General features: G+C 43.4%; 1 protein-coding gene across 1 annotated transcript in view; it reads left to right on the top strand.

The window, feature by feature from the left end:
- PGM2 (phosphoglucomutase 2) overlaps positions 1-19,685 on the top strand; it is a 153,173-nt gene that overhangs the window by 47,684 nt on the left and 85,804 nt on the right. Inside the window, exon 3 of the mRNA XM_079920692.1 lies at positions 4,978-5,098. The gene's annotated coding sequence lies outside the window, so the exon portion shown is untranslated. The remainder of the gene's footprint in view (positions 1-4,977; positions 5,099-19,685) is intronic.

A 19,685-nucleotide genomic window follows, 5' to 3' on the forward strand; every position in this document is an offset into this window, starting at 1 on the left:
GTTCCAAAACTTAGCTGTACATTGGAACCACCTGATATCTTGAAAACATTCTGATGCCTGGTTCCCATGCCCAGACATTCCTATTTAATTGGTACAGGGTGTAACCTGGCTATCAGAAGCAACAAAATCTCCCCAAATGATTCTGATATGTAGCCAAATTTTGACAACCACCCTTCTGGAAGAAGGTATATGGTGTCTTGATGTTACATGGTGACATTACGATTACTTTTTTTTTTGAAGTACAGTTGACCTTTGAACGACACAGTTTGAACTGTGCAGGTCCACTTATCTGCAGATTTTTTTCAGTAGCAGATACTCCAAGACAATCTGCTCCAGGGTTTGTGGAATCCTTGGACGCAGAATGGCTGATACAGAGGAACCATGGAGAGGGAGGGCCGACTATAAATTATATGCTGATTTTCGACTGCACAGAGAGTCACCGCCCCTACCATTTCCCCACCACACCCCGCATGGTTCAAGCGTCAACTGTAATTTCTTTTTCAGTGGTTCCCACCTGGGCTGCCCAATAGAATCACCTGGAAAGCTTTTAGAATATACTTATGCTTGGCCTCACCCTCATAGATTCTGATCCAAATGGATCAGAACACAAATCTAAAGCTTCCCAGATGATTCAAATGCATAATCAGGGTTGAAAGTCCCTGTATTAGGGGTACTAGCCAGCTGGGAGCCCATCTGTGTTGTGAATCTGAAAACTTTGGTTGCTGGTGGAGAGTAAAGGAGGTTTTCATAGCCAAGCTGATTCCTCCACTACCAGTGGCAATGTTGAAGTGTGAATGTTTCCCGCTGTCCCCGACAGGGAATGTTTACATGTATTTGCAGAATTTCTCTATCAGCATTTAGCAAGATTTTGCTGTTTCTGAAGAACAGCCAAGTGAACACTTATAACCTAGAATTCATAAGAAATACAAAAAAAAGTTTGTTGAAGGTGTTCTAGAAATAGAGCTATGAAGCTATCATGAGTTGCTCTCAAGTGTGTAGGATGGACTAAGCCATTGAGTGAAAGATTGTTGCCCACAGGGTATGGGCAGGGTGTTAAGGTATCTCCCACTGGTTTCTAATTGTAAAGCGTGGGGGGGGATAGCATTTCAATGGAAAGTTCTAGCAGTTACCACCTTAGCCTAGTGGTCACATTTAGTGTCAGTCATAGTAGGACACCCTGACATTATGTGACTCCTGATGAGATGCAATTGACGTCACCTATGCAAGTACTCACACCAGATGTGTGACCTGAATCTTGTCAAACCTCCGGACCTACCTTCCGGCTGCGGGAAATACCTGGTCAAAAGGGACGAGGTGAATGGCACCAGGAGAAAGCAAGCAGATGAATCCAGACTGTGGAAACTTCTTCAAGACCGCTGCTGTCTCTTCAAAGGGACAATATTTGTTTTTAAAAGCGCACAATTCTTTTAACATAAAGGAGAATAAAGAGATGTAACAAACAAATGCAATGTGTTGACTAGATCCTGGTTTGGAGGGGGTGGAGGAAAAAACGCCTATGAAATAAGTTGTAGGGACATTTGGGGGAAATTTGAGTAATGACAAGGTAACAAATGATATTAGGGAATATTGTCTCAAGTGTGATAATGGTATGTTGGTGTTATGCTGGAGAATGTCCTAATTTTTAGCTCAACTATTTAGGGGCAAATTGTCTCAATGTCTGAAAGTTATTTTCAAATGTTTCAGCAAAATTTTAAATATATATACGTATGTATATATACACATGCACACACACATACATGCACACAAACACATACCCGTACAAACAAAATGTTAACAGTTGCTGAATAAAGGTGGTAGATACATACTGTACTCTTCTTTCAACATTTTAGATGTTTTAAATGACTTTCATAATATCTGGGGAAACATCTCTATTCCTAATCTCTCCACGTGGGAAAATGCTTCATCCAGATTTGATCGCTAGGAGTGTTAGAGGTGGAAGTCATTCCTGCAACTTTTTCTCAGAGTCTCTTCCGTTAGACTCCTGGCAGTGTTCACCAAATGCAAGCCACAACAATGGACTGTTTCCTTCTCCACTGTGACCTTCTGTTTCTGGAGCGAGATAAGCTTTCTCAGGCTCAGCTGAGGAGCTGGTTCACCTTCCGGACACCAGCTAGAGTCACCAGAGTCCCTAAAGCAAATAGCTCGATGCCTTGCCTCTGTTGGATACTTACTTAAAAGAAAAAAATAATAAGGTGTGAGCATAATATGATGCAAATATTTTTATGTATTTTTTTCATTGTAACTTTAAAAAAATATTTATTTAGGCTGCACCGGGTCTTAGTCGAGGCATGCGGGATCTTTGTTGCCGCACGTGGACTCCTTAGTTATGGCATGAGAACTCAGTTGCGGTGTGTGGACTCTTAGTTGCGGCATGCGGGATCTAGTTCCCCGACCAGGGATCGAACCCAGGCCCCCTGCATTGGGAGCGTGGAGTCTTACTCACTGGACCACCAGGGAAATCCCTGATGTGATTATTTTTAAAACAGCACACTGTGATATATGTATACAAATGTCCTCTTCAAAAGCATAACTGGCACAAACAGGTATGGAAGTCTGCCTTTTAGGATCACCCTCAGGGCCAATGTTACATTCCCCTCAATGGTCACATACGTGTGTCCTTCAAGGGTGAATTTGATTTGTGTGAACAGCTAAATATCATTGAGGGTCACAGGAGTAAACAAAGTAATTAAGCAAGCACAGGAATGCCCTTATAGCCAAACACAAAATGTGATTACACACTGAAATATGTATTTTCTGAAATAAACTGGCTCTAATAATAATCCTTTTTAAAGGCAGTTCAAAATTGTTTAAGGTAATGTTAGCATCATTTGAAAAACATTACAAGCTAAGCTTGGTCCAGTGCTCTCTCGAATGTGTAAGTTTAATCCTGACTCTGAAATCGCTGGCCAAGAAACCTTTCTGTACCTCAGTTTTCCCATCTGTAAAACAGGAGTAACAATAGCTACCTCAAAGAGTCCTAAGGCCTAATTGAGTTGATACATGCAAAGCACTTAGAACAGTGTCTGGCATCTAATAAAGCTCAATAAATGTTATCTATTACAAGTATTGTTACTGCTGTGTATCAAACATTCAGTCATATCACATACAGGACGCTTTAGTAGGATGGTCCTTTCAGTTGCAAATGAGAGACAACCAACTCAAAATATCTTCAGTTAAAAAAAGAAATAATAGAATTATCTAGTTGGGAAGTTCAAGTGCCATGGTAGCTTCAGGTATGGCCAGATCCAGGATTAAAACAATGATGTTAAGGCTCTGTTACTCCTCTCCGCCTCTCAGCTCTGCTTCTTTTTTGGTGATGGGCTATGGCAGCCTCCCCCCATGAGGTCGCCAAGTTGCTCACTGGTAGCTAAGCCTTAGGCACTATTGCCCACGATCCCAGAAGAAGGGATCCTGTCTTCTCCAGCAGCTATAGTCATCATGAGTGATGAGGTAACCCCAAGTAGCCATACTTGATCCTTGGCCACCTTTGTGCAAATTTCTGTGCTTAGATGAAGCATGAAGATTGGCTGGTTGCGAGTCCCAGAGTCACCCTAGGTTACTCCAGGCCCCCTTGGAGGGGGGTGGGGTAGTTACCAAGGAAGTCCTTGAAGACAAAGCTAAGTCTGCTCTCTCAGAAGTGAACAACCAGCTTCAGATGGTTCCACATCCATTTGTTTATCACCGGATAGTTATTTTTTGACTGCTTACTACGTGGTAGGAACTACACTGGGGCTATACATAAAAGCGAAATGTAAAAATATCTAAATTCGATTGAATGGTTGATATGTACCAGATTCTAGGTTTTGTATTCCAGATGTATTATCTTATTTAATCTTCTCAATAATCCCATGAGGTAAGCACTATTATTATCCCCAGTTGAGAAAATGGAGGCCTAGAGAAATTAGTAACCTTCCCAAAGCCACACCCCTTGGTAAAACAGTTAGGCTTTGGACCCAAGGAAACCTGACCACAGAGCCCTTGCTTTACATGCTCTGTCTATGTGAGTCTCGTAAGAGTCCTAGTAGACAATGCCTTATTAAAACCACCGTATTACGGGTGAGGAAATAAGTCTGAAAAAAGCTAAGTAAATCTCTCAAGGTCATGCCCAGGCACTGTGCTAGGCAGTTTGGAACCAGAGATGAATATATGGCCCCTGGCAGGTATGCTGTGTGTGGCTGAACAGCTCACGCACTGCACAAAGGTGCCTGGCCCATTGGGGAGCAGGGGAGGATGTGGGTTGAAATTCAACCAGAGTTCTGCTCATAAACCATGATCCTGTCCCTGGCTACACCTGCACAGAGGTGCCTTCTATTGGCCAAGCCATATCCACAAGGCTGCAGCTAACCATAGGGGGAAGCTTATCACAAATCGAGCAAAGCCTGTGCACGGGTGAGCAGGGGACTGGACCCAGACCTCAAAGGCAGCCCGAAAAACAGACATCACAATGGAACATAGTAGTACTGAGGTAGAGGCTTCCACGAAGGGCCAAGTGACCCTGGGCGGGGGCAGTTTGGCTACTCACTTTGCCAAGTTTGGACTTGACTAGGTCCAGTAGCCCACCTGGTCTGGTCTGAGGATGCACAGGGCTGCCAAACAAATGGGTCCCACTTGAATGGGATCACTGGGCCCATCCGGAGCCTCTCTGACTCACTCTCAGATGAGCAGCCCCGGTGACCATACCAGCAGTCCTGGCCTGACAGAAGCGTCATCTCTGTTCCAAGACAGTTGTAAAACACAGAAAAGATGCGTTCAAGAGTATGTGAACAGCTAGCTACGCATTAATCTGGATATAGAAAGATAGAGTTCACTAAGCCCCTTGGGGCAACTGCTAGCTGCCTACACAATAATTATTCCCTTTATTCCTAGTGTGATACTGCGATTTATAAGAAATGTATATATTTGGTCATTCCAATGACCAAAATAGATTTCTCACATATATTTGGTTTTTGTCCACAGTTCCTGGCTCACAGCTCCCAAAACCCTTGAAATTTTCTGAGCACAAGAGCATTGGAAACATCTGTTGTTGTAACATTTGGTCCTTTGTCCTCAGTTCTTGAAAATCTTCAGAGCCGTAAAGGTAAAATTGTATCTCATCATTCATAGCAAGTCCCTTTCCAACAAAACTGGCTTTATGTTAATGAAGTAACTTTTGGAAAGCACCTAAGGATGGGGGCTGGTTGCCAGGGGAACCGACCAAGGATAGAGGGTTGGAACTTTCAGTCCCACCTCCTGATTTCTGGGGAGGGGCTAGACATTGAGTTAATTGCCAAAGGCCAATGATTTAATCAATCATGCCTCTGTACGAAGCCTCCATAGAACCCAAAAAGATGGGGTTTAGAGAGCTTCCGGGTTGGTGAACACGTGGATACTTGGGGCGAGTGGTGCTTGGAGAGGGCATGGAAGCTCTGCACCCTTTCCCCATACCTTGCCCTGTGTGTCTCTTCCATCTGGCTGTTCCTGAGTTATATCCTTTTGTAACAAACTGGTGATCTAGTACATAAAAGATTTCTCTGAGTTCTGTGAGCTACTCTAGCAAATTAATCAAACCCAAGAAGGAACCTCCAATCTATAGCTTGTAGGTCACAGGTGACAACCTGGACTTGTGACTGACATATGAAGTAGTGGTTGCAGGGGGCAGTCTTGTAGGACTGAACCCTTAATCTGTAGATACTATCTCTGCGTAGATAGTGTCAGAAGTGAGTTGAATTTTAGGACACCCAGCTGGTGTCTGAGAATTGCTTGATGGTGTGAAGGAAAAAGAGCCCTCCCGCACACGTTGAAATTGGGTCTTGGAACAATTTTACCCAGCTATCAGAGCCTGATGTCCTGTAATGTTGGACACTCATATGCTACATGAGTCTCTCCCCAGCCCTGGGAGTAGATAATGATTAATCTAAGATGACTATTGTAGTTTGGGTTCCTTCCAGAGTAAGGAACAAGGATTTGGGGAGGTGATTCCCGAAACTGCCTAGAAATATAGTTTAAGAGATTAAAGAAAATGTACGCAGAGCACCAAGCCCAAAGCCCTGATTATAGTAGGCCCTGATATGTGATAGTTATCATTATTACCTTGATATAAGTCCCTCCTGGCTTAACATAGAGGAATCCAAAGCCATGTAAGGATCTGAGTGGATTGTGAGCTAGAATTGGTGGTTTCCTGGTGACTAAGCATTCAATGGTGTGCACTCACTTTCAACACGTGCTAGAGTATGCTGCACTTGGGGCCAACTAGGATGTTGGAAACCCACAGTAACAATGTTTGGCTCATGGCAAAAATGAATAGTGCACTGAGGAAGAAGGAAGGTGAGGGCGGGACTGTACTTGCTCTATAAGTGATGGGGCAGTCGCCTCTGGGGCGAGGAGGGGAGGCATGGAGATTCTGCTCTGTGTGAGCAGTCTCACTGTGCATGATGGAAATTTTAAAACATAAATACATCTCTGGTAAAAGGTGGGAGAAAAGGAGAAGGAGTTTTGGTGTAGCACTAAAATCCATGCCCTAGTGAGGAATTGCTCCACCAAAATCTTTTCTCACTTCCTTTCATGTAACAAAGCTTCAGTTCCACAACAGGACTGCCAGCTGGAGACTACATTTCCCAGCATCCCTTGTAACTTTTATGGCCCCATGACTACGTTGTCATCAGTGCAGGAGGGAGTGGGCCACATCTCCCTCTTTTGTTTAGAGGAAATCGCTGTCTCGGATTATTTCTTTTTCCCTTCCCAGAAGCTGGATCCTCTCTTAACTCAGCTTTGGCCATACTGAAGAGGCCTGTTTTATTCTGAGTATTAATTTAGAAAAGCCTGCCCCTCCCTAAGATAAGACCCAGAAGTTCAGGCTGTCAAAGGGCAACCAATATAAAAAAGCTACTGACCACACACACACACACACACACACACACACACACACACACACACACACACACACACACACCCACCCACCCACCATGCAGTATTTGCGTTTTTTTCCTTCAGTAGGCAAGCAGGGAGAGAGTTGGTGGGGAGGGGGCCGGGGGATGGGCACACACAACCTTATCAGTCTGGCCAGTCTTTCTCTGCCTCCTTCCTGCTGACCCCCAGGTGGTATGTTGGTGTCCTCTGCTAGCAAGATGTCTTTCCCTTGTGTACAGGAGGAGATTGGAATCTCCTCCAAACTGCATGCCACCACCTACAACACCCAGTTCAGCATTCTCCAGAGAGGTGCACGAAATGCATAGTCAATGCTCTGTGACAGTAGGGCAGGCTGGGCTGGAGTTACAGGAGGATTAGCTTAGATACTCACCCAGTGCCTCCACAGACTTGCACTCCGGTGCAAATAACTTGTTTATACTGCTTGCTTTTCGTGTACAAACATGTTTTCCTTTGTTTTTTAAATTTATCTCAAAAACAACATACGCAATAACAAATTTCATGAAAATGTTTTTATGCCATCTCTTAAGTTCAACATGTTTACAGTTTGTCAAACTAGAGGGTAAACAGTCAAAATAGATTCCCTTGCGTGGAAAGGGAGAGTGAGGCATGCTCTAAATATTGTACAAACCACACACATCACAGGACAGAGTCTACAGAACGGAGGAGCAACAGATGGCCCAGTAACCATGTGTAGCTGAGCTGTCCTGCCCACCCAGACTGCCCAGACTGTGACTGCAAAGATCACAGGCTTCTTTCTTTCTGAAGCCACTGCACTTTTGGATTTCTTTGTTCTAGCTGCTTAACCTTCATCCTGGCAAATATATGGAGTAAGACAGAATAAGGAGGCAATCAACATTTGCTGAATAAGTGAATGAAGGCATAAGTGAAGTGCAATTGAATGCATATTTCCTCATACTTCTAGAACAATGGAGCATCTTGTATTGTTTTGTCTTATCTGTTTCTTGGACAGTATGTCTCCAAAGACAGCTCTACCCTGAAGAAGGTCACAGAGTCACACTGAGGCGGGATGGTACTGCCAGTTGCAGAGGGAGAGACAGATCCACCTCTACCTCTCGCAGCTGCTGGCAGCCACGGAGAAACTAGGGCATGGACTCTGGCCTTTAGGTACTCCGGGGGAATCAGTACAGCAGCATAACCACCTCCCCCCAGCACAAATCTTCTCTGTCACAGATTTTTGAGTAAAAAATTGAAGAACAGATGGTAAAATAAAGAGGTTTTTTTGGTTTTTTGTTTTACATCTTTAGTGGAGTATAATTGCTTTACAATGGTGTGCTAGTCTCTGCTTGATAACAAAGTAAATCAGTTTTACATATACATATGCTCCCATCTCTCTTCCCTCTTGCGTCTCCCTCCCTCCCACCCTCCCTATCCCACCCATCTAGGTGGTCACAAAGCACCAAGCTGATCTCCCTGTGCTATGCGGCTGCTTCCCACTAGCTATCTGTTTTACATTTGGTAGTGTATATATGTCCATGCCACTCTCGCGCTTTGTCACAGCTTACCCTTCCCCCTCCCCATATCCTCAAGTCCATTCTCTAGTAGGTCTGTGTCTTTATTCCTGTCTTACCCCTAGGTTCTTCATGACATTTTTTTCCCTTAAATTCCACATATATGTGTTAGCATACGGTATTTGTCTTTCTCTTTCTGACTTACTTCACTCTGTATGACAGACTCTAGTTCCTTCCACCTCATTACAAATAGCTCAATTTCGTTTCTTTTTATGGCTGAGTAATATTCCATTGTGTATATGTGCCACATCTTCTTTATCCATTCATCTGTCAATGGACACTTAGGTTGCTTCCATGTCCTGGCAATTGTAAATAGAGCTGCAATGAACATTTTGGTACATGACTCTTTTTGAATTATGGTTTTCTCAGGGTATATGCCCAGTAGGGGGATTGCTGGGTCATATGGTAGTTCTATTTGTAGTTTTTTAAGGAACCTCCATACTGTTCTCCATAGTGGCTGTACCAATTCACATTCCCACCAACAGTGCAAGAGAGTTCCTTTTCTCCACACCCTCTCCAGCATTTATTGTTTCTATATTTTTTGATGATGGCCATTCTGACTGGTGTGAGATGATATCTCATTGTAGGTTTGATTTGCATTTCTCTAATGATTAATGATGTTGAGCATTCTTTCATGTGTTTGTTGACAGTCTGTATATATTCTTTGGAGAAATGTCTATTTAGGTCTTCTGCCCATTTTTGGATTGGGTTGTTTGTTCTTTTGTTATTAAGCTGCATGAGCTGCTTGTACATTTTGGAGATTAATACGTTGTCAGTTGCTTCATTTGCAAATATTTTCTCCCATTCTGAGGGTTGTCTTTTGGTCTTGTTTATGGTTTCTTTTGCTGCGCAAAAGCTTTGAAGTTTCATGAGGTCCCATTTGTTTATTTTTGTTTTTATTTCCATTTTCTGGGAGGTGGGTCAGAAAGGATCTTGCTGTGATTTATGTCATAGAGTGTTCTTCCTATGTTTTCCTCTAAGAGTTTGATAGTTTCTGGCCTTACATTTAGGTCTTTAATCCATTTTGAGCTTATTTTTGTGTATGGTGTTAGGGAGTGATCTAATCTCATACTTTTACATGTACCTGTCCAGTTTTCCCAGCACCACTTATTGAAGAGGCTGTCCTTTCTCCACTGTACATTCCTGCCTCCTTTATCAAAGATAAGTTGACCATATGTGTGTGGGTTTATCTCTGGGCTTTCTATCCTGTTCCATCGATCTACCTTTCTGTTTTTGTGCCAGTACCATACTGTCTTGATTACTGTAGCCTTGTAGTATAGTCTGAAGTCAGGGAGCCTGATTCCTCCAGCTCCATTTTTCGTTCTCAAGATTGCTTTGGCTATTTGGGGTCTTTTGTGTTCCCATACAAATTGTGAAATTTTTTGTTCTAGTTCTGTGAAAAATGCCAGTGGTAATTTGATAGGGATTGCATTGAATCTGTAGATTGCTTTGGGTAGTAGAGTCATTTTCACAATGTTGATTCTTCCAATCCAAGAACATGGTATATCTCTCCATCTATTTGTATCATCTTTAATTTCTTTCATCAGTGTCTTTTAATTTTCTGTATACAGGTCTTTTGTCTCCTTAGGTAGGTTTATTCCTAGATATTTTATTCTTTTTGTTGCAGTGGTAAATGGGAGTGTTTTCTTGATTTCACTTTCAGATTTTTCATCATTCGTGTATAGGAATGCCAGAGATTTCTGTGCATGAATTTTGTATCCTGCTACTTTACCAAATTCATTGATTAGCTCTGGTAGCTTTCTGGTAGCATCTTTAGGATTCTCTATGTGTAGTATCATGTCATCTGCAAACAGTGACAGCTTTACTTCTTCTTTTCTGATTTGGATTCCTTTTATTTCCTTTTCTTCTCTGACTGCTGTGGCTAAAACTTCCAAAACTATGTTGAATAAAAGTGGTGAGAGTGGGCAACCTTGTCTTGTTCCTGATCTTAGTGGAAATGCTTTCAGTTTGTCACCATTGAGGACGATGTTGGCTGTGGGTTTGTCATATATGGCCTTTATTATGTTGAGGAAAGTTCCCTCTTTGCCTACTTTCTGCAGGGTTTTTATCATAAATAGGTATTGAATTTTGTCGAAAGCTTTCTCTGCATCTATTGAGATGATCATATGGGTTTTCTTCTTCAATTTGTTAATATGGTGTATCACGTTGATTGATTTGCGTATATTGAAGAATCCTTGCATTCTTGGAATAAACCCCACTTGATCATGGTGTATGATCCTTTTAATGTGCTGTTGGATTCTGTTTGCTAGTATTTTGTTGAGGATTTTTGCATCTATGTTAATCAGTGTTATGGGCCTGTAGTTTTCTTTCTTTGTGACATCCTTGTCTGGTTTTGGTATCAGGGTGATGGTGGCCTCGTAGAATGAGTTTGGGAGTGTTCCTCCCTCTGCTATATTTTGGAAGAATTTGAGAAGGATAGGTGTTAGCTCTTCTCTAAATGTTTGATAGAATTCGCCTGTGAAGCCATCTGGTCCTGGGCTTTTGTTTGTTGGAAGATTTTTAATCACACTTTCAATTTCAGTGCTTGTGATTGGTCTGTTCATCTTTTCTATTTCTTCCTGATTCAGTCTTGGCAGGTTGTGCATTTCTAAGAATTTGTCCATTTCTTCCAGGTTGTCCATTTTATTGGCATAGAGTTGCTTGTACTAATCTCTTATGATCTTTTGTATTTCTTCAGTGTCAGTTGTTACTTCTCCTTTTTCATTTCTAATTCAATGATTTGAGTCTTCTCCCTTTTTTTCTTGATGAGTCTGGCTAATGGTTTATCAATTTGTTTATCTTCTCAAAGAACTAGCTTTTAGTTTTATTTGTCTTTGCTATCATTTCCTTCATTTCTTTTTCATTTATTTCTGATCTGATCTTTATGATTTCTTTCCTTCTGCTAACTTTGGGGCTTTTTTGTTCTTCTTTCTCTACTTGCTTTAGGTGCAAGGTTACGTTGTTTATTCGAGATGTTTCCTGTTTCTTCAGGTAGGATTGTATTGCTATAAACTTCCCTCTTACAACTGCTTTTGCTGCATACCATAGGTTTTGGGTCATCGTTTCTCCATTGTCATTTGTTTCTAGGTATTTTTTGATTTCCTCTTTGATTTCTTCAGTGATCACTTCGTTATTAAGTAGTGTATTGTTTAGCCTCCATGTGTTTGTATTTTTTACAGGTCTTTTCCTGTAATTGATATCTATTCTCATAGCGTTGTAGTCGGAAAAGATACTTGATACAATTTCAATTTTCTTAAATTTACCAAGGCTTGATTTGTGACCCAAGATATGATCCATCCTGGAGAACGTTCCATGAGCACTTGAGAAAATTGTGTATTCTGTTGTTTTTGGATGGAATGTCCTATAAGTATCAATTAAGTCCATCTTGTTTAATGTATCATTTAAAGCTTGTGTTTCCTTATTTATTTTCATTTTGGATGATCTGTCCATTGATGAAAGTGGGGTGTTAACGTCCCCTACTATGAATGTGTTACTTCTATTTCCCCTTTTATGGCTGTTAGTATTTGCCTTATGTATTGAAGTGCTCCTATGTTGGGTGCATAAATATTTACAATTGTTATATCTTCTTCTTGGATTGATCCCTTGATCATTATGTAGTGTCCTTCTTTGTCTCTTCTAATAGTCTTTACTTTAAAGTCTATTTTGTCTGATATGAGAATTGCTACTCCAGCTTTCTTTTGGTTTCCATTTGCATGGAATATATTTTTCCATCCCCTCACTTTGAGTCTGTATGTGTCTCTAGGTCTCAGGTGGGTCTCTTGTAGACAGCATATATACGGGTCTTGTTTTTGTATCCATTCAGCCAGTCTGTGTCTTTTGGTGGGAGTATTTAATCCATTTACATTTAAGGTAATTATCGATATGTATGTTCCTATTCCCATTTTCTTAATTGTTTTGGGTTCGTTATTGTAGGTCTTTTCCTTCTCTTGTGTTTATTGCCTAGAGAAGGTCCTTTGGCTTTTGTTGTAAAGCTGGTTTGGTGGTGCTGAACTCTCTCAGCTTTTGCTTGTCTGTAAAGGTTTTAATTTCTCCATCAAATCTGAATGAGGTCCTTGCTGGGTGGAGTAATCTTGGTTGTAGGTTTTTCTCCTTCATCACTTTAAATATGTCCTGCCAGTCCCTTCTGGCTTGCAGAGTTTCTGCTGAAAGATCAGCTGTTAACCTTATGGGGATTCCCTTGTGTGTTATTTGTTGTTTTTCCCTTGCTGCTTTTAATATGTTTTCTTTGTATTTAACTTTTGACAGTTTGATTAATATGTGTCTTGGCATATTTCTCCTTGGATTTATCCTGTATGGGATTCTCTGTGCTTCCTGGACTTAATTAACTATTTCCTTTCCCATATTAGGGAAGTTTTCAACTGTAATCTCTTCAAATATTTTCTCAGTCCCTTTCTGTTTCTCTTCTCCTTCTGGAACCCCTATGACTCGAATGTTGGTGCGTTTAATGTTGTCCCAGAGGTCTCTGAGACTGTCCTCAGTTCTTTTCATTCTTTTTTCTGCTCTGCAGTAGTTATTTCCACTATTTTCCAGGTCACTTATCCATTCTTCTGCCCCAGTTATTCTGCTATTGATCCCATCTAGAGTATTTTTAATTTCGTTTATTGTGTTGTTCATCATTGCTTGTTTCATCTTTAGTTCTTCTAGGTCCTTGTTAAATTTTTCTTGCATTTTGTCTATTCTATTTCCAAGATTTTGGATATCTTTACTATCACTATTCCGAATTCTTTTTCAGGTAGACTGCCTATTTCCTCTTCATTTGTTAGGTCTGGTGGGTTTTTATCTTGCTCCTTCATCTACTGTGTGTTTTTCTGTCTTCTCATTTTGCTTATCTTACTGTGTTTGGGGTGCCCTTTTTGCATGATGCAGGTTCGTAGTTCCCGTTGTTTTTGGTGTCTGTCCCCAGTGGCTAAAGTTGGTTCAGTGGGTTTTGTAGGCTTCTTGGTGGAGGGGACTAGTGCCTGTGTTCTGGTGGATGAGGCTGGATCTTGTCTTTCTGGTGGGCATGTCCATATCTGGTGGTGTGTTTTGGGGTGTCTGTGGACTTATTATGATTTTAGGCAGCCTCTCTGCTAATGGGTGGGGCTGTGTTCCTGTCTTGATAGTTTGGCATAGGGTGTCCAGCACTGTAGCTTGCTGGTCGTTGAGTGAAGCTGGGTGCTGGTGTTGAGATGGAGATCTCTGGGATATTTTCGCTGTTCGATATTACGTGGAGCTGGGAGGTCTCTTGTGGACCAGTGTCCTGAAGCTGGCTCTCCCACCTCAGAGGCACAACACTGACTCCTGGCTGCAGCACCAAGAGCCTTTCATCCACACGGCTCAGAATAAAAGGGAGAAAAAGAAGAAAGAGAAAGAAAGAAAGAAAGAAAGAAAGGAGGGAAGGAACGAAGAAATGAAAGAGGAAAGAGGATAAAATAAAATAAAGTAAGATAAAATAAAATAAAGTTATTAAAATAAAAAATAATTATTCAGAAAAAAAAAATTTTAAAAAGAAAAAAAAAACCGGATGGTTAGAACCCTAGGAGAAACGGTGACAGCAAAGCTATACAGACAATATCTCACATAGAAGCATACACATACACACTCACAAAAAGAGGAAAAGGGGAAAAAATAGTAAATCTTGCTCTCAAAGTCCACCTCCTCAATTTGGAATGATTGGTTGTCTATTCAGGTATTCCACATATGCAGGGTACATCAAGTTGATTGTGGAGCTTTAATCCGCAGCTTCTGAGGCTGCTGGGAGAGATTTCCCTTTCTCTTTGTTCTCACAGCTCCCAGGGCTCAGCTTTGGATTTGGCCCCGCCTCTGCGTGTAGGTCGCCGGAGGGCGTCAGTTCTTCGCTGAGACAGGATGAGGTTAAAGGAGTCGCTGATTCAGGGGCTCTGGCTCACTCAGGCCGTGGGGTGGGGGGCGGGGGAGGGAGCGGCACGGAGTGCGGGGCGAGCCTGTGACGGCAGGGGCCGTTGTGACGTTGCACCAGCCTGAGGCGCGCTGTGCGTTTTCCCGGGTAAGTTGTCCCTGGATCCCGGGACCCTGGCAGTGGCGGGCTGCACAGGCTACCCGGAAGGTAGGTGTGGATAGTGACCTGTGTGCGCACACAGGCTTCTTGGTGGCGGCAGCAGCAACCTTAGCGTCTCATACCCGTTTCTGGGGTCCGCGCTGTTAGCCGAGGCTCGCGCCCGTCTCTGGAGCTCCTTTAAGCAGAGCTCTTAATCCCCTCTCCTCGCGCACCAGGAAACGAGGAGGGAGGAAAAAGTCTCTTGCCTCTTCGGCAGGTCCAGACTTTTCCCCTGACTCCCTCCCGGCCAGCCGTGGCGCACTAACCCCCTTCAGGCTGTGTTAAGCCGCCAACCCCAGTCCTCTCCCTGCGCTCCGACGGAAGCCCGAGCCTCAGCTCCCAGCCCCGCCCGCCCCGGCGGGTTAGCAGACAAGCCTCTCGGGCTGGTGAGTGCCGGTCGGCACCGTTCCTCTGTGCGGGAATCTCTCCGCTTTGCCCTCCGCACCCCTGTGGCTGTGCTCTCCTCCGCGGCTCCGAAGCTTCCCCCCTCCGTCACCAGCAGTCTCCGCCCGCAAAGGGGCTTCCTAGTGTGTGGAAACCGTTCCTCCTTCATGGCTCTCTCCCACTGGTGCAGGTACCGTCCCTATTCTTCTGTCTCTGTTTATTCTTTTTTTCTTTTGCCCTGCCCAGGTATGTGGGGAGTTTCTTGCCTTTTGGGAGGTCTGAGGTCTTCTGCCAGCGTTCAGTAGGTGTTCTTTAGGAGTTGTTCCACGTGTAGATAGAGGTATTTCTTGTGTATCTGTGGGGAGGAAGGTGATCTCCGCGTCTTACTCTTCCACCATCTTCCCGATCTAAAATAGAGTCTTTACAGATGTGAAGTCTATGCTTTGTATGCGCATTACACTTGCTTGCATGTGTCCAACATTTACGCTACTTCTTATGGATAATGAGCTCCCTTTGCCAGACCCATCTGCAGCAATAATCAATAACCACAATTACAAACCACAATTACAAACGCAGTTCTCTTCACTGCCACCTTCTACCACACGATTGTTAATTGTCAACTCTAATCCACAGGAAAGAAAATTTTGAAGAGAGCTACCAAATCAGGTCTCAGGATAAAAGTAGTATTTTCTTGACTGTCGACACTTTGATGCAACCACTGCACTGCAAGAAAAAATATTGGAGTGGTAGATTTCTTGAAAGAATACACTGATTGTTAAGATCAAGGGGGAAAGTGAGCCACAGCCAATAGGATACGTTGGGTGTATGATATACCAATAAGAACTGTTTACAAGTTCTAGATTTATTAGAGCCCAGACTAGGTCTAAATATTAAATTAGGTTCAGAGATTATATAAATGAGCCCCATTTCCTATGCCTGACAAAGTGGCTGGCTTGTGACTTAACTAGAGAAGGCACAGGCTACCTTACTGAAAAGACAGTCTGAGGGCAGAGTCTATATATCTGTTCCAAACCGTAACTGGTGGTAATTCTAAATTATAGAATTCTGTATTCTTTAAACCACTACAATTTTAGGTTTCCTTGTTTCAACAGCTTCGCTTTTATCTTTTTTTAATTTATGCATTTAATTTAATTTATTTATTTGTGGCTGCGTTGGGTCTTCTTTGCTGCACGTGGGCTTTCTCTAGTTGCGGCGAGCGGAGACTACTCTTTGTTGTGGTGTGCTGGCTTCTCATTGTGGTGGCTTCTCTTGTTGCAGAGCACCGGCGCTAGGCACGCAGGCTTCAATGGTTATGGCACACAGGCTCAGTAGTTGTGGCACACAGGCTTAGGTGCTCCGTGGCATGTGGCATCATCCAGGACTAGGACTCAAACCCATGTCCCCTGCATTGGCAGGTGGATTCTTAATCACTGTGCCACCACGGAAGTCCCTACTTAGCTTTTATCTTAACAAATACACTTGACAAGACAGATTAAGTTCTTAATCAAATATATGTTTAAATATGCCTGCATGCAAGCTTAGCTCCCAGACAAATTCACTGGTGTCATCAGGGGCTCAAGGAGGATGAGGTAACAGTGAGGATACTTCTAGAATGGCAGAGGAAAAGAAGGGTGAAAAGAGGTCCGAGGCCTGGGATTGGAAGGAGAGAGAGAATGGGGGACTCTGTTTCCTGCCAGTAAATGGTCTTGCAGCTCTGGTGATCATAATGCTGTCTCACAGCCCACAGTTGCTTACTTTGACCAGGAACAATTCTAACTTGTATGTGTACTAAGTCATTGCATCCTCATGAGAACCTTTGAATAAGTATAGTTATTCTCCACAATTTATAGATAATGAAACCAAGTCACAGAGAGGTTAAGTCAGTTGCCTAAAGTCACACAGCAGTGAGTGGTAGAGCTATGATCGAATCCCAGAAACTAGGCTCTTACCCATTGTGCTATACTCCCCAGGGGGCAGGTGGAGATTAAAATGTAACCAGGGTCTGCCTTGGCAGGGGACTCTGCCTACACACAGGAAGGGGGACTTTTTCTAACAGGCTCAAGGAAACTTTTGCTCTCCAAGTTTGCATCTGTCCAGAGAGGACCCTTTTCTCTATTCTCATATAGGTGAGGTATAGCCTGGCAGCACCGCCTCTCATTAACACAGGCTAAGACTTAGGGTGGCCGCTGGTGCCTGTGGAGTCTGCTGATGTGCGTGTTGGTACAGCTACAGCCGTGATGACTTTTACTCCCGCTCCCACTAATTGTGGCTTTTGTGTTCTCTAGTCATCCACTTCCCTGCACGTGACCAGCTCAGCAGATATGAGCTACAGTGATCAGGCGCCAGCACCTCTGGGTGGAAAAGTAAAACTTTGTGCCGCCTGCCCTGCTGGGTGCAGCAGGAACAGGGCAGTTCTTTGGGGACAGGTGTGGACTCTCAGAACAACATCAAGAGCCACACCCAGAGTTAACACTCCACTACAGAAGGCTTTTGTTGTTGTGGGGGTTTTCGTTTTTTGGTTTTTTTGGGTTTTTAAAGATTTATTTATTTATTTATTTATTTTTGGCTGCGTTGGGTCTTCGTTGCTGCACGCGGGCTTTCTCTAGTTGCGGCGAGTGGGGGCTACTCTTCCTTGCGGTGCGCGGGCTTCTCATTGCCATGGCTTCTCTTGTTGCGGAGCATGGGCTCTAGGCCCACGGCCTTCAGTAATTGTGGTGCGTGGGCTTCAGTAGTTGTGGCTCACAGGCTCTAGAGCACAGGCTCAGCAGTTGTGGTGCATGGGCTTAGTTGCTCCGTGGCATGTGGGATCTTCCCAGACCAGGGCTCGAACCCGTGTCCCCTGTGTTGGCAGGCGGATTCTTAACCACTGCACCACCAGGGAAGCCCCTGTTGTTGTTTTATAAGGGGAAAAAAATATAATGTTCTGACTGTTCTACCTTTGAAGATAAGTAGCAAGAAATTAAAACTTTACCAGCGGTGAAATGTACACTGTGGTTCTGTGCCATAGACAGCTGTGGAGTCAGGAGACTCAGACCAGGGTCACAGCTCGGCCACCTCCTACTACATGGACTTGGTCAACTGCCTCAACACTCTGGATCCCCTTGTGCTCACCTGTGACAAAATAAGAACTATATATTTGGTCCCTACCCCCAGTTCCTGACACAGAGCTCCTTAATCCCTTGGCATTTCCTGGGTCATAGGAGTGTCTTTTGTTGTAATGAGGTGACTCTCGGTGGGCTCCTGGAGAGTTTCAGGATGGTCACCGGAAAGACCAAGCCATGATTAGAAGCTTGGAATTTTCGGCCCCATCTCTATCCTCTGGGTTGGGGAGAGGGACTGGAGATTGAATTAATGATCAATCATGCCTGTGGGATGAAGCCTCCATAAGAATCCCTAAACTCTGGGATGTGGAGAGATCTGTGCTGGTGAACAGGTCCATGTACCAGGAGGGTGTGCACCCCAATTCCACAGGGACAAAGCTCCTGTATTCAGGATGCTTCCAGACCTTGCCCTGTGTTCCTCTTCTCTGGCTGTTCATCTGTATACTTTATTACGTCCTTTATAATAAACCAATAAATGTAAGCAAGTGTTTCCCTGAGTTCTGTGAGCCATTCTAGCAAGTTATCAAACCTGATCATGGGAACCCCCAGTCTGCAGCCAAGTAAGACAGATGCGTGGGTAACTTAGAGATTCACTACTTGTGATTGGTGTCTGAGGGAAGGGCAGTCTTGTGGTACTGAGCCCTTAACCTATGGGGTTTTCCCTAACTCAGCAGTTAGTGTCAGAATGGAGTTACAGTACACCCAGTTGGTGTCCAGAGAGCTGGAGATTTGGTTGGTGTGGGTAGAATCACCACAGATTTGATGCCAGAAATATTGTGAGTAGAGTAAGAAACAGAGTCTCCTTTGCCATCAAAAACGGGAAGTAAATAAATATGTCTCACCAGGTTGTTGCGAGAAACAAATGGGACAATATGTGTGAAAGTGCCTAGAAGAGTGACTAGCACAGAGGGAGTTCTCTAGAGAGGTTCACTGCTCCCCAAAAAGATGGGAGGGAGGACTGGGAATTATTCTCCCAGTTATTTCCTCTCTCTTCTTGAGAGAGGAAAACTTGCTTTCAAGTCAGGTATTTTCTCAAAAAGTTACCTCGTATTACGTTTTGCAACCCTCCCCTCAGGTTCATTGTCCTTACAACTATCTCAATAGATAAGGTATTTCAGGTTCAGAGAGGTTAAGTGGTTGGACCAAGGTCACAAAGCTTGGGAGTGATTAAACCAAAATTCAATTCAGGTCATTATGACAGCAAGTCTCATGTTGCTTCTCAACACAGAGAGGAAGGAGAGGAAGAGGAAAGAGAGGGGAAAAGGAGGGACACACGTGAAGAGAGAATGGGATTGAGAGACACCAGGAAGGTGAAGAAGGCAGGAGACAGAGTCAGTCAACAACCTGCTTCTTTCGCTATGAGTGGTCACGGGGACAGGGCTCATGCATATATCCCGTCATCTCAGCACCTGCCTTCATTATGTTTCTGACTAACTCTTCAGTAGTTATTTACTGTCTGAAATTAGCTTTCCCAATGTGCAGGTTTTCCTTCTTGGAAATTCCTTTTTCGTTCCCTGGGTACCTGAGCTAGCCTAAATGACAGCTACCCAAAGATGACCACATTCTAATCCCAGAACCTGTGGACACATTACCTTATTTGGCAAAAACAACTTGCAGAGGTAACTATGTTAAGGATCTTGAGCTGGGGAGAGGTTTCTGAATTATCCA

The sequence above is a fragment of the Stenella coeruleoalba genome, assembly GCF_951394435.1.
Source record: "Stenella coeruleoalba genome assembly, chromosome: 4".
In the NCBI taxonomy this organism is placed as follows: Eukaryota; Metazoa; Chordata; class Mammalia; order Artiodactyla; family Delphinidae; genus Stenella; species Stenella coeruleoalba.